The sequence below is a fragment of the Corvus kubaryi genome, unplaced genomic scaffold, assembly GCF_017639235.1.
Source record: "Corvus kubaryi isolate FWS band 111438036 unplaced genomic scaffold, C.kubaryi_AGA036_p1.0 37126, whole genome shotgun sequence".
Taxonomy (NCBI): Eukaryota; Metazoa; Chordata; class Aves; order Passeriformes; family Corvidae; genus Corvus; species Corvus kubaryi.
The window spans coordinates 403,845-416,149 of record NW_024581031.1 but is presented as its reverse complement, the minus strand read 5'-3'; the positions used below and the strand labels follow the sequence as shown (position 1 = coordinate 416,149).

At 39.4% G+C, this 12,305-nt stretch overlaps 1 long non-coding RNA gene across 1 annotated transcript; it reads right to left on the bottom strand.

The window, feature by feature from the left end:
- Window positions 1-5,525: 5,525 nt before the first annotated feature.
- Window positions 5,526-11,422, bottom strand: LOC121661209. Its single transcript, XR_006014869.1, has 2 exons — window positions 11,248-11,422; window positions 5,526-6,477 (listed from the first exon to the last, which is right to left on the bottom strand). It is a non-coding gene; the product is annotated as an uncharacterized LOC121661209 (long non-coding RNA).
- Between the last annotated feature and the right edge of the window lie 883 nt (window positions 11,423-12,305).

Sequence of the window (12,305 nt, the reverse complement as noted above, 5' to 3'; positions counted from 1 at the left end):
GGTATAAACTGGGATGGTACAGTAACACGAAACCCAAAGGGGAGACCCGGACTGAACCAAACAAGACACACTCCCACAACTGAGCAAAAGGATCTCACATTCTAAGGAGGATTACAAATGCAAACTGCCTGAAAGGGTGGTTCAAAACTCACTGCACTGCAGCACAGTGCATTTCTTTTTATGTTCCTGAACTCAGTCCAGTTCATAAAATGCATTAATTTGTGCTGTAGAGACATCAACCACCTTGCATTGCATTCTACCTGAAAACTATTGTTGGCTGAGAGATTTTTTCTTTTATGAACTAAACGGATTTTGAGGTGTTTTCATTAGCACATTTGATAGGTCCTGGCTCTGATCTCTACATCAGGAGGAGTTCTTTGGCACACCTTGCCTCAGAAGATGTATTACAAACCAAAGCAGAACAGACACCTGAGTGTCAGCTCTGAAGGAGAGAAAGGAAACCATGCAGTGCTATGAAAAGGATGAAGTGCTCCAAAATTGCCGTGCTCTCTAAGCTGTCTGATCTCCTTGCTTTGTCTCATAGAGTTCCATTTCACCATTATTACAATTAATTGAGTTAGGACAATTTTAATGCCATGAGGTACTTCCAAGAAACACAGCTGTAAGATACAACCAACCACAGACGGGGTAAAAACTGCAGTTTCCAAGTAGATACAGTGAAGGTCTCAGCTGAAGTACAAGGTATTACTGGCTGTAAAAAGCTCAAATCTGAGTTCAACTGAATCGTGCAATGCCTGGAACTGGACCTAATTTGTGGAAGTCAAAATTACCTCTATTTCTTCTACTACAGAATCAGGCAGTGAAACTCACTACACTGAACACTAACTATAAGAAAATACTTAAATTCTTATTCAGTGGGGTGTCCCCCATTACTTCATGCAGAACAGAATTTCTGGTGACTTATGAAAACCATATTTTATGCAAGAAACTAAGGACAACTGAGATAATATCTGTTACAGGGGGATTACTGTAACACACATATATCAAACCAGGAGTCCCGTGGAAAAGAAATATATATGGACGGATTCTTGCTAGATGTTTCAGAGATGTTTATTTCCCCAGCCGCATGGCCAGAGCTCTGCCGAGGAAGCCTCACAGTCTGGGCTGAGGGTCCTTGCCCGCGCAGGGGAACACAAACCAACCAATGGGGAACGAGGCTGACCAGGGGCTCAGGAAACCCCATGTCTGTCCCCTCAGGGCCCCTCTCCCAGGACTACATGGCAGGGGGAGGGACCCCGACATTTAATATCCTCAAGAAGGAGAAATGAGCCGGACCCTCAGGAACATAATTTATTTTTACTATTTTAAAAATCCTTACTAGTCTAATAAAATCCCTGTGTTTTAGCATATATATAAATGTAGACATTTTAGTAAGGTTCTTTACAATCTGTGATGGGCCAAATCTCTCAGGAAACCTTCAGTCTGACACAAGAAGATAATCTGGACTAGTTTGATCACAAAGAGGAATTCACCATGAACTATTAGGTGCTGTCAAAACTGCTGGCAGTTTATAACCAAATCCCACACACTGTAATCGCAGGGTTGTTTTGACCAAAGGTCTGACTCCTTATAACCACTCTTAACAATTACATTCCTTTCACAATAGCATTTATTTAAAATAGCACAACAAAATATGCCCTGTTAGAGAAGGAAAAAGATTCTCACTCCTCTTCACCATAAATGAAGTTCTCATAAGAACTTTCTGATAAGGAATCATATGTTTCAAATGCATTCTTATCAGCCAGAAGGCAGGATACAATTTGTAATTGCATTTAGGCACTGCTTCAGGACACGGCAAGTATTGCATGCTGCTCGGGTTCAGTTCAGGATTTCTTTTTTGTTGTTGTTGTTAATTTGAAGATAGAAAATTTCTGGACTGGTTCAATATTTCTTGTGTAACTAGGCATTTTTGAGGCAGGTACAGCCCCCAGCCATCCTCCCCCACTGCTCTATGTACTGTAAAGAACCCACATGTGTAACAGGACTTGCTAACTATCACCTAGCCAAGATATTTGCACTGTTTGTACCAGTTAACTCTAAGAATCAGCATTAAATAAAGTACTTAAGAGATTATTGTGGAGGAGAGACTTTCACAATGCCAGAAGTGGACAGATTAAAAGACAGAACATGTATTTCAAACTCAGCCTCTGTGTGACTTAGGCTTTACCCATCATACATTCTCCTTATGCATTGTCTTTTACAGCTTCTCAGCAGACAGAAAAATCTTTGAGGAAAAAAAAATATATATATAATCAAGCTGAGGCCAAAGGTGGCTGAGCTTCGAAAGATGAGAAGATTTTGGTTCCAGTAGGGAAATGCCAAAATTGTCTTTAATGGATCAATTTCAGAATTTAAGTACGTAAGACATTGGGGACACCTATGGACTCCGTTTGAACTTCAGTGTGGGGTTTGAATCTGTGCTGGAAACTTTTCTGATAATAGAACCTGTCTTTCCTCCTACATCTTCTCAAATGAAAAACATTGTAACTATTGCTTTATTTAGTGATCCCTAGGAAGCTAGTCATTCAATAAAATTTTAAGTTCTTAGGCACTAGGAGCCCAAGGGTTAATTCAGTGACTGTTGCTCACTGGGTGACCTGATTTCAGCATCTAACCAGGAGAATGGCAATTGTTTTTTCACTGAGGCGGGGTTTACTCAGGGTTTACTTTTGAAAGGCCAGCAAGAGTTTGATACTCAGCATACCCAATTTCAGAAGACTACAAAGAGAAAAATCAGATTGTGCATCAAGACAAGCTTCATAAGCTTTTTAAGTGAGAGGACAAGAGAAAGGGCCTCCAGCACAGAACATTACATGATCATGCAACACCATCATAGGCTCACGGACTCACAGGTTGCAGCAGGACCTGTGCTTCGTATCTGCCCCTTGATACTGGTGTCAGTTTTTAACAAGAGCTGTGAAAAATTACTTAGCAGCAGGTTAATCTCATGTACTCTTACGCAGCCTCCTATTGTAAAGAAATAGCAGTAGGCCTGAAATCAGAAGGGTGAGTTAAATTACCTGCTTTTTTTGTATTTTGTATAATTTATTTCTGGCTGGAGAGTATGGTATTTCTCATGGTTCAGCCTGGTTATTCCCTTCACTGAAGCTGAATCCTATATCCACATACCCCACAAACAAGGCACACGCGGCAATTCCATCACAAGGCCATCTCCCCTCCACAGCATCTCTATATGCTTTGGCTCTCGATTCTATTAAAGCTGGTAATAAACACCCCTGTCTAACAGCCCCTCACAGCAGGAAGAAAGTGCCTGAGCTCAGCAGAGCAGCTTTCAGGCGCTGGTGTGCGTGCTGCAGCCAGTGGTGCTGAGCACAGCAGCGTCTCCTGCCTGTGCAGCTCTTGACCACTCCAAGGGTACTCAGGAGCTGCAGCACCACTGTGTTCCATTTTCACTGAAGTAATTGACACAAGAATAGATTCACGTCGTGCCGCTTGCTGTTCTCACAGCCTTTGTCTGAAAAATCAAGGCTCAAGTACAGTATCTCATTTGCCAGGAAATTGGTAGAAAGGCAGCAAACTTTTCAGCTTTTCCCATATTCTGCACTTTGATTCTCATCAGTTTTGAAGGGCTGGGGGTTTTTTAAGGCTACGAAGAGAGGAGAAATGGTAATCAGAAGGAAATAAAGATATCAAAGCACCTTGCACGTGAATGTATTACAGCAGTCATGAGCACAGAGATTGCTCTGGTAGACAGTGGGGGGAAAATGAATCACAGTATTTCTCTCATGTATAAAAATTTCCTCCCTAGTCAGCATCTTTAGGGAAAGTATCTTCACCAAAATAAAAACCATTCTGTTAACAAGGAAACTCACTCAAAATCATAGTTGACATTCAATGCTTAGTCCTCACATGCTGCCAAACCAAGATAGGAATGCAGTCCATTAGCTTTCTGAATCAGTAGTATAATAAGGACCAAAGTATAATTAGCTAACATTCACAAGCAATAGCTGGTATACTTTTGAGCACTTTATGCTATACTAATTAAAGAAAAAATAAGAAAAATTTCATCAGATTTATGCCCTGAATGAACCAAACTGTTGAAGAGCAGTGGAGTGTGAGTTGTTCATGGACTAAGACCAGACCGGCACACTTTAACCAAAATAAATGCGAGGTATTCATTCATTCAGAAGGGGGATTCAGAATGGAAAGAAGGACAAGGTCTTAGAACATTGGCACTGTAACGAGTAAAGCTCAGTATGGCACTGATGGGATCAAATTCTACCTGAGCACGTTTCAGCATTAGCCAAACTTAAAACTTCCATAGGAAGGTCGGAGCAGCCACTGGACTCACTTATGCACTTGCATTTTAATTACATTGCAGGAATTGTTGCTGACTGGCATGAAGTATTTGCTCCTGTGGATTCCCAGGGTGAAAGAGCAAGAAGCTGGCAACAATTCTGTTTCCCCATTTTATCCAAGAGACCCATCAGGATGTCTAAGACCCAAAGCTGCCATTTTACAGGAGCAGATGTAAAAACCCTACACCAGCTTCCCTGGAATCCACACAACTCACTGCACCTGCCTTCACCTTTCCTTACTAATTCCGCTCGCTTGCCTGTCTCTCACTGTAGATATTTTTGTTTCTTTCTTCACTGGCTCTCAGAATAGTCAAGAATGTATGGCAGCCTCCAAATATTTGCTTTCAAAATAACCCTGAGGAGGAAAAAAACCCCTCTGACATTCTGTGAACAAAGAGACTTTTAAAACTTTCACATTAGTTTGCATTGAGCTTACTGAATCCACTCTCTCTCATGTGATTGACTCATTATTTCCCATCAGTTCCATCAGTGAAAATGATTTCCAATATTTTTCAGAAAAAAAAATACAATGTCAGTAGGGCACAGTCAAACACAATGGCTGGGAGTAGCTCAATAGACTGAATTACTCCAGCACAATTCTCCTTGCCCTGCAAAGAGACATTTTGCAGCATCAATTAGATTCAGCAAGCATTTTGTTTAAAGTCAAAAGCTGGAAGAATAATGAATTTCTTTGAAGTCTGATGACAGCCTAGGCAACAGCACAAGTAGAAAGAGGAACAGTCTGGAAAACTCATTTACATAAGGAATTGTACCAGGTGACCTTTTATTAGATCTGATCTTGTGAAAGATATCACTATATGAATTCATCATTCTCAAAAGCAATTCCTCATTTAATAAGGGCTATTTGGAGCAAATTATGGCACTGGGCTCAGTAATTCCCTAGTAAGGGTCAGTGAGAACAGAAATCATGAATGTAATGGACAAGTGCAGAGTACTCAGGCCCGGTGAATTTCACACCCCATCTATATTTAGTGTTAATTTGCAAAAGGAAATACCTTCTTACCACCAGGAGATTCTGAACACCAAGAGATTTGCCAAAATCTCTCTGTGTACCTTCAGTAGTTTTTGGTTTTTCATTATGCCAAAGCTACCCAAAACACTAGAAAATTGAAGATGTATAGATGCATAGTCACATATTTCTGGTTCTTATAGGTGCCACAGGACTCTCAAACAATGATTTTTATTAGGGGCATTGATGTACAGCTTTCCAAGAAAATTTAAGTAGGGAAGATGCCAGACATGGTAACAAATTTGTATGTGGAAGGTTGGCATTGGCGCTCTTCAGCATTTGGAAGGAATAGCACAAAGATACAGAAAGAAACAAAGGTAGGTAAACTGGGAAGCAAATTTAGGTGAACTCTGAAGAGAGAAGGCATGGGAGTGACAAAGAATAATTTGACTTGATACAAAATAGATGTCTTGAAGTTACTGGGTAACAAAAGCACCTGATAACAGTGAAACAGAAATACTTTACTTCCAAGACTGTCAAAATATACCTTTTTGCAGCTATTTCCTTGTGGGGCTTAGCATGTTAAGCTGCAATGTGAGCAGATATTTCTTCTGCGATTTCACTGCAGCTTTCAGGAGCCTTACAATGAAATTATTTTTTCTTCACAATAGCATCATTCAGTGACTATGCCAACAACTTCAGCTGAAAACAGTTCTCCAGACACTGCCAAATCCAAAATACCATTGTCAATAAAGGATGAAACCAACTAACACTGATTTGTTTCTCCAAGAAACATCAAAGGGCTTTCTAATAAATGTGCCAACTCTTGAGTAAAATAAATTTCCATTATTCAAAACAATTGCATGTTGTAAACTTATCTTTTGCCCCATCAGTTTATATTATCTGGACAATGAATCATAGTCATTAATGAGTATTTCTCAAACAAAAAAAAATTAAACCTTTGAGCATGTGTTTATAGTATAGCACATACAGACAGATAAATAGAAATAATATTTGCTCTTGTTTTTAGTATTCAGATTACAAAGCATTTGGTAATAGAGAATATTATTAGTGCTGAGGACCTTCTTGCTTTGCAGCTTGAGGAATGTTTTCATCCTGTTTCTTTCCAGGAGGCTGTGTGTAGAACTTCTTTTTTCTTGGGCTTTTCTTGAAGGGATAGAGAGAGTGAAGAAAGTTTTGTTACACCAGCAATAGAGGCACTTTTCTGTCATGCTTCCAGCATGGACTAATCATAAGTAAGATGAATCCTAGTGTCATGGGGGTGCAGTATTTATTTCCTATGTACTATTCAATCTCCTTTCTAAACGTCATGACGGTATTTGCCATTAATCTCCAGCTGAACTGCATAAACTACATCATATCACTAATGATCTTCCACCCCATCCTGTGATTTTCTACATACAATAAAGCAGTTTGGTTTGAGTTTTTTAAAAGCACCTGCTGATCCAGATGCTATTTTTATTAAGTTAAATAATAGAAAGTTAATATGTATTTTTTGTATTTAATAAGAAGAATAACAAGTTTATAGGAGTATTTCTATATATATTATATTCACACTTTGTTATGTGTCTTTTTCAGCATTCAAATGAAAGTGGCAGATCAGTTACCCTGCAAACTCATCCAGGTCAATTTTCCAACTTCAACAGTGGCGAATTACATGCCACAACCCACTTGGTTTTGAGAGTAAACAGATGAGAAATAAAGTAATTAAATAGTAAGAGTGGTCAGAAATGTTCCATTGCCTAAACCTGAGGTTCTGGAAAAACATCACAGAAAAATCCGTTTCTACAGAAAACTGAACACTCATCTGAAAACCCAAAACTGCCAGAATGGTTTGTTTTATTGAACAGCTACCACAAGTTATTTTTAGGATTCCCAGGAAAACTTAGGAAAGTTTGAGTTAATATTCAGCTCTGCCTTCCAATAAAAAAGTTGATAAACATATACACACATCTGTATATATGTACATTTGTCTGTATCTTACAGCTTCTTCAACCAAAAGGCAGAGAGCTGGATCCTACAATCATATGGACCAGCCCTGTCATTCCAGACAGTGGAACCAGGCATAAGACCACTCTGACTACAGTTTCCATTAATAAAACTGCTCCCATTGCAGATGCCAGAGCGAACAGAGTGCTCAGAGCTGTTAATAAATACACTGAATTAGAAAATGTCTCTATAAGAACAATGCATCTGAGCTAGACAGATTAGAGGATTAAGTTTCCCACTGCAACAGTTCATATTATGGTGACACATAAATGTCAAGGATAACAGAAGTTACTGCTGAAGCATTTGAAAAACTGAATATAAAACCCATGACTTTAAAGCAAAAGCAAAAAAAAAAAAAAATAGATTCACAAATCAAATTAAGCAAGACACTGAAGAAGTAAATAAATTCTGAGTAGAAATTATTCAACTGTATTTATAAAACTGCTTAAAGGTCAGATCTCATTCTGTGTGACACACCAAAATCAGGGGATCCATTTCCTAACCTGCTGAAAGGAGCATTTAGCATAAATTTAATCAATTTGCCTTTCAGCAATTCAAAGCTTTCTGGAAGTATGCTTGCATCTAGTAAAAGCTGCAGAATGTCTATGTGAGAAATCTAGTTACTCACCTTGCTTTCAAAGGATTGGAGGTGGGGTGGGGGGTGTTCCTCAGAGAGAACATCCTCATGTAAAATAAACTAAATTGTCCAAACACAGAAACAACCTGTTTTAAAACCATACCTCAATTCCTAAAATTACTTTCCTGTTTGTTTTCACTGTCTTTACTGTTAAACTAGTAATTGCTCCATCTTGCAATTATGTTTAATAATAACTAACTATAAAAAAAAATTGTGCATTAAATAACCACACTGGAAGTAAAGAAGCCTCCTGTTTTCCCAGCATCACCTACGTAATGGAAAGAAAATCCTGCATGGATTATTCTTCTTGTTGGTTATTGCACCTGTAGGGCTGGAGAAACACTTGTGACCTTAAGGACACTAAAGATACTCGACGTCAAACCCAGAGAAAAGGTAAATTTGCTGCTGATGTGGAAAAGTGGATGAAAAATTGCAGTTAATGGAGTCGGTCCCCTCTGAATCAGTCCCTTTGCACTTGCGAATGTTTTTCTGTCAGGTAAAAGAATGAACTTTGGTCTACAATAAATCATGAGATGCCTGTTACCTTCTTGAGGGTCAAGTGTTTCTCTTCTGTTCGTATGGGCACGTTGATAAGAAGTTTTAATTTTAAATGCATCTCTGTAGCCCTCCTCTGCACCACCAGCACAGGGGCTCAGTGCTTGCCTTGGCAACCAAAGGTATCCAGCACCATCTCTCAGGAGCCCCCTCCAAAATTCAGAGCCCAGGTCAAAAACTGGGGTTTTGCCACCAATATTTCACATCATTTTGGAGAATTACATCCCTCAAGAAAATAAAATATAAGTATAGCCTTTATAAACTTCTGCAGTGAAGTCAAATAATAAAAATACTTCATTGCCATCCTTTTCACACACATAAATAAACAGCTGTTTCCAGTTCTCTTTTGACACAGGCAGTGCCTGAAACCCACCAGCTGTAATTCTGCCAGACCTCTGAACTGTGCCTTCCTCTGGCTTGGTGAGTCAGCACCTACTATTAAAGGAAAAAAATTACACAAGAGGTTGTTTTCTTCAAAGTCTGAAAAGGAGAAGGGGGAGTGAGGGGGAAGCTGTGAATTTTGGGTTCATGTGTGGTGTTTTTAAATTCTGCTTATGTTTAGTTCGGTTTGGTTTGGTTTTGTTTGCTTGCTTTGCAGGGGGTTGTTGGGGTTTTTTCCACATAATGCAAAAATTAATAATTTCCCTTGAACTGATGTCTCTGTGCTCCCTGGTCTTTTTGTTTATTTATCTTTGACTAAAGAGTATGTGCAGCATCAGATAAGAAAGGGGAGAAGGGAACTGAAAAAATTTGAAATTTTTCCAAGAAAATCCAATAAATAGGCATTTAGAATGCAGACATTTCTGAGCCACCCTGTTGAGCACCATTAAATTCACCTTTATGCTGCAAATCCACCATATCAAACCAGCTGATACATGCCAGCAAACTGAACCACAAAGGAGCTGCTGTCATACCCAAGCCTCTGAAACCTGGCCTAGTGACTTTTATTTATATATTAAATCTTTGGCAGGCATAAACCAAACTTACTTGATGCAATATATGCAAATGTGCTATCAAATACTGGTGCCTTTTAGATTTCAAAGCACTTATTTTCCTGTGGTGTTTTCCATATAATCTAGCCTCAAATAAAGACATCAGTAATTTTGACTTGATTATACTATAATTATTTAAATATCTTTAATTTCATACACTGGACTAATTACTGTATCTGTTGTTATCATTAAAAGAGACTGCTACAGATAATGTATTTCATGTATTCCCCCTAATTGAAAAATGCAGTTCTTGAACAATAATAGTTGTGACAACAACAGCAATTCTGTGTAAAGGCTACCCTGGCAGTACGGCTGGAATTACTGCAAACAAACTACAGTGAGGCACCACAATTAACAGCAGAGCTGAGGGACAAGCTGCTGACAGTTAACTTGCTCCTTTTGCCAAATTTCTTTTTCTTCTCCATGATCCAACAGACAACATCGGGAGTTTGCCAGGGAGCTCCCAGTGCTTATTATTTATAGAAATCTCTAAAATCCAGGTTTTACCCCTAGTAAATTCAGTGTAGTTGTCTTGTACGGAAGACTCTCCAGATCCAGGCTCCCCAGAAATCATGAGTAGAGGGGCAGAATCACTTCCCTCGACCTGCTGGCAATGCTCCTCTCCCTAATGCAATGCAATCCCCTTCTCTCCTAAAAGGTGTGCTTTCTCCACGTGACCTTTTCCTGCTGGCAGATTCTTGCTGGAAATGGAAAACGAAGAGGGATAGAACAATTCACTGGAAAAAGTGCCTTAGGACAAATGACAGCAGGAGTTGTTTGTTCACAGATCTCCCCCAAAATAAGAGAACCAAGTGGGAAAATGTCAGACAAAAAAGCATCCATGGAAAATATGAGAGAACTGTGACAAAGGTTTAAAAATGGAGACTGAGACAATACCAGAAATTGCAGAAAAGGAGAGAAGGAAGTAAGAGGAGGGGAACGTTAACTGTGAGAAAAGGAACCACTGAGGAGAGGAAAACCAAACAATAGTCATACAGAAGAGTGCAGATGTGTGAATTTCATATTTGCCAAACACCAACACAGTTCTGAGGAAGAAGTTCAGGTGCTATGTACCAGAATAAAAGAGGATGGAAATACCAGATTAAATGATGAACACTGAATATAGAGTGGCATTAAGATTGAAAGCTCTTCAGGGGAAAGATTGCCTTTTTATTGTGCGCTTTAGCAGAAGTAAGGAGGACTTTTAGCATAACTCTTTTCTCCAAGTGCTACTTCAGTACAAATAATTAATAACAATGACAGTCAAAATAATTCATAAGACTAATGACTTTACAAATGATCTTGTGCAGTTCTCAAGGTTCTCAAGCTCCTTTCCCTCAACTCACTCCCCAAAATTCACCAATGAATGTAGCTACTTTCCTTGACAGTTCATCTTATCTCTCTCTTTTCCTTATTTCAGCTTGAATTATGGACCAGTTAATATACTTTCTACCTTATAAGTGGAGCCACAGTCAGCTCAGTGCTGAAGCTGACTGCATGTTGCATTGATTTTGTAATGAACACCGTTCTGCTGGCACTCAGCACTGCTTTCTCAAAGCAAAGCATTTTGGATAGGTAAATAACAAATGCTGGATTTGTCAGGCCTCTGGAACACTGGCATTCTACTATGGATATTGCAGTGTCTTTTGTTCCACACTACAGTGTTAATATCTCTTTTTAAATGTATGCTCTCAAGAAAATGAGTTTCCCTATAATCACATTTGATCATTAACTTATACTTACAAGTATGGACCATCTCCAACACAGCCCACTCACTCTTCCTTCATGCTGCTGTTCTTCTTTTCCAACACACATGCTGGGCTGATTTTTTTTAGCAGGAACAAAACAGCAGAGAATGAGAGCCCAGAGAGTGTTATCTGGTCTGGCTGCAGACTTGTCTGAGCCATGGGGATGCAAATCCACTCCAGCCTGGAAGGAAGGATCCATGGCTTTCAGCACATGTCAACAGCCCCACCTCCACCAAACCCACCAGTGTCTCCAGCAGTATGCCAAGGTCCACCCAGGAGCACCCCCCTTCTCTGACAGTCAGGTGTCAGTGGAACAAGGAAATGATCCCATACATCCGCTATCCATAGCATTTGTCCATGTTTTACCTATCTCGTGCTGTGAGAAAAGGGAAAACTGGATAACCTTATTCAATTGGAATGTTGGAAGCCTTTTGTTATCCTTCTGCAAGCTCCTTTTAGATTCCTGCTATCTTGATTTCTAAGTGAAAACGCTCTCAAGGTGCAATTTCTCAACAGAAAAAAACCAAACCACCAAACACCAGAGCACATCATCACCTTCCCTTGCACCCATTTTGAAGCAAAGTAAGTGGACCAGCAAGGATTTCTCTTTCTTTACAGTAGTCATGCCCCTACTGTGCATGTGAATGAGTGTCTTCCCAAAAGCCAGTTGTCAGAGAGCACTGTTGTATTTCATCAGTGCAATTTTCATTTCTATAGATGAAATTATTGTAATTGAAATAGAATTCATGCAGATTAAAAGGCAGGCAGGCTGATCCTCTCCAGGACCTTTCTTCATAGTTCTCTCCATCCTCCTCTCTTGTGATCTATTGACTAAGATTAAAGATTCAAGGGAAAAATGGAAATCTGTGTTTCCAAAAATAAGGTTTTTTGTTTGCAGTTGCATTTTCTAACATTGCAGCCTCTCAATTCTTGAAAAACAGGTGGACACATTTGTTGCAGTGGGGATCCTGCAACACGCATATATCAAACCAGGAGTCCCGTGGAAAGGAAATATATATGGACAGACAGATTCTTGCTAGATGTTTCAGAGAT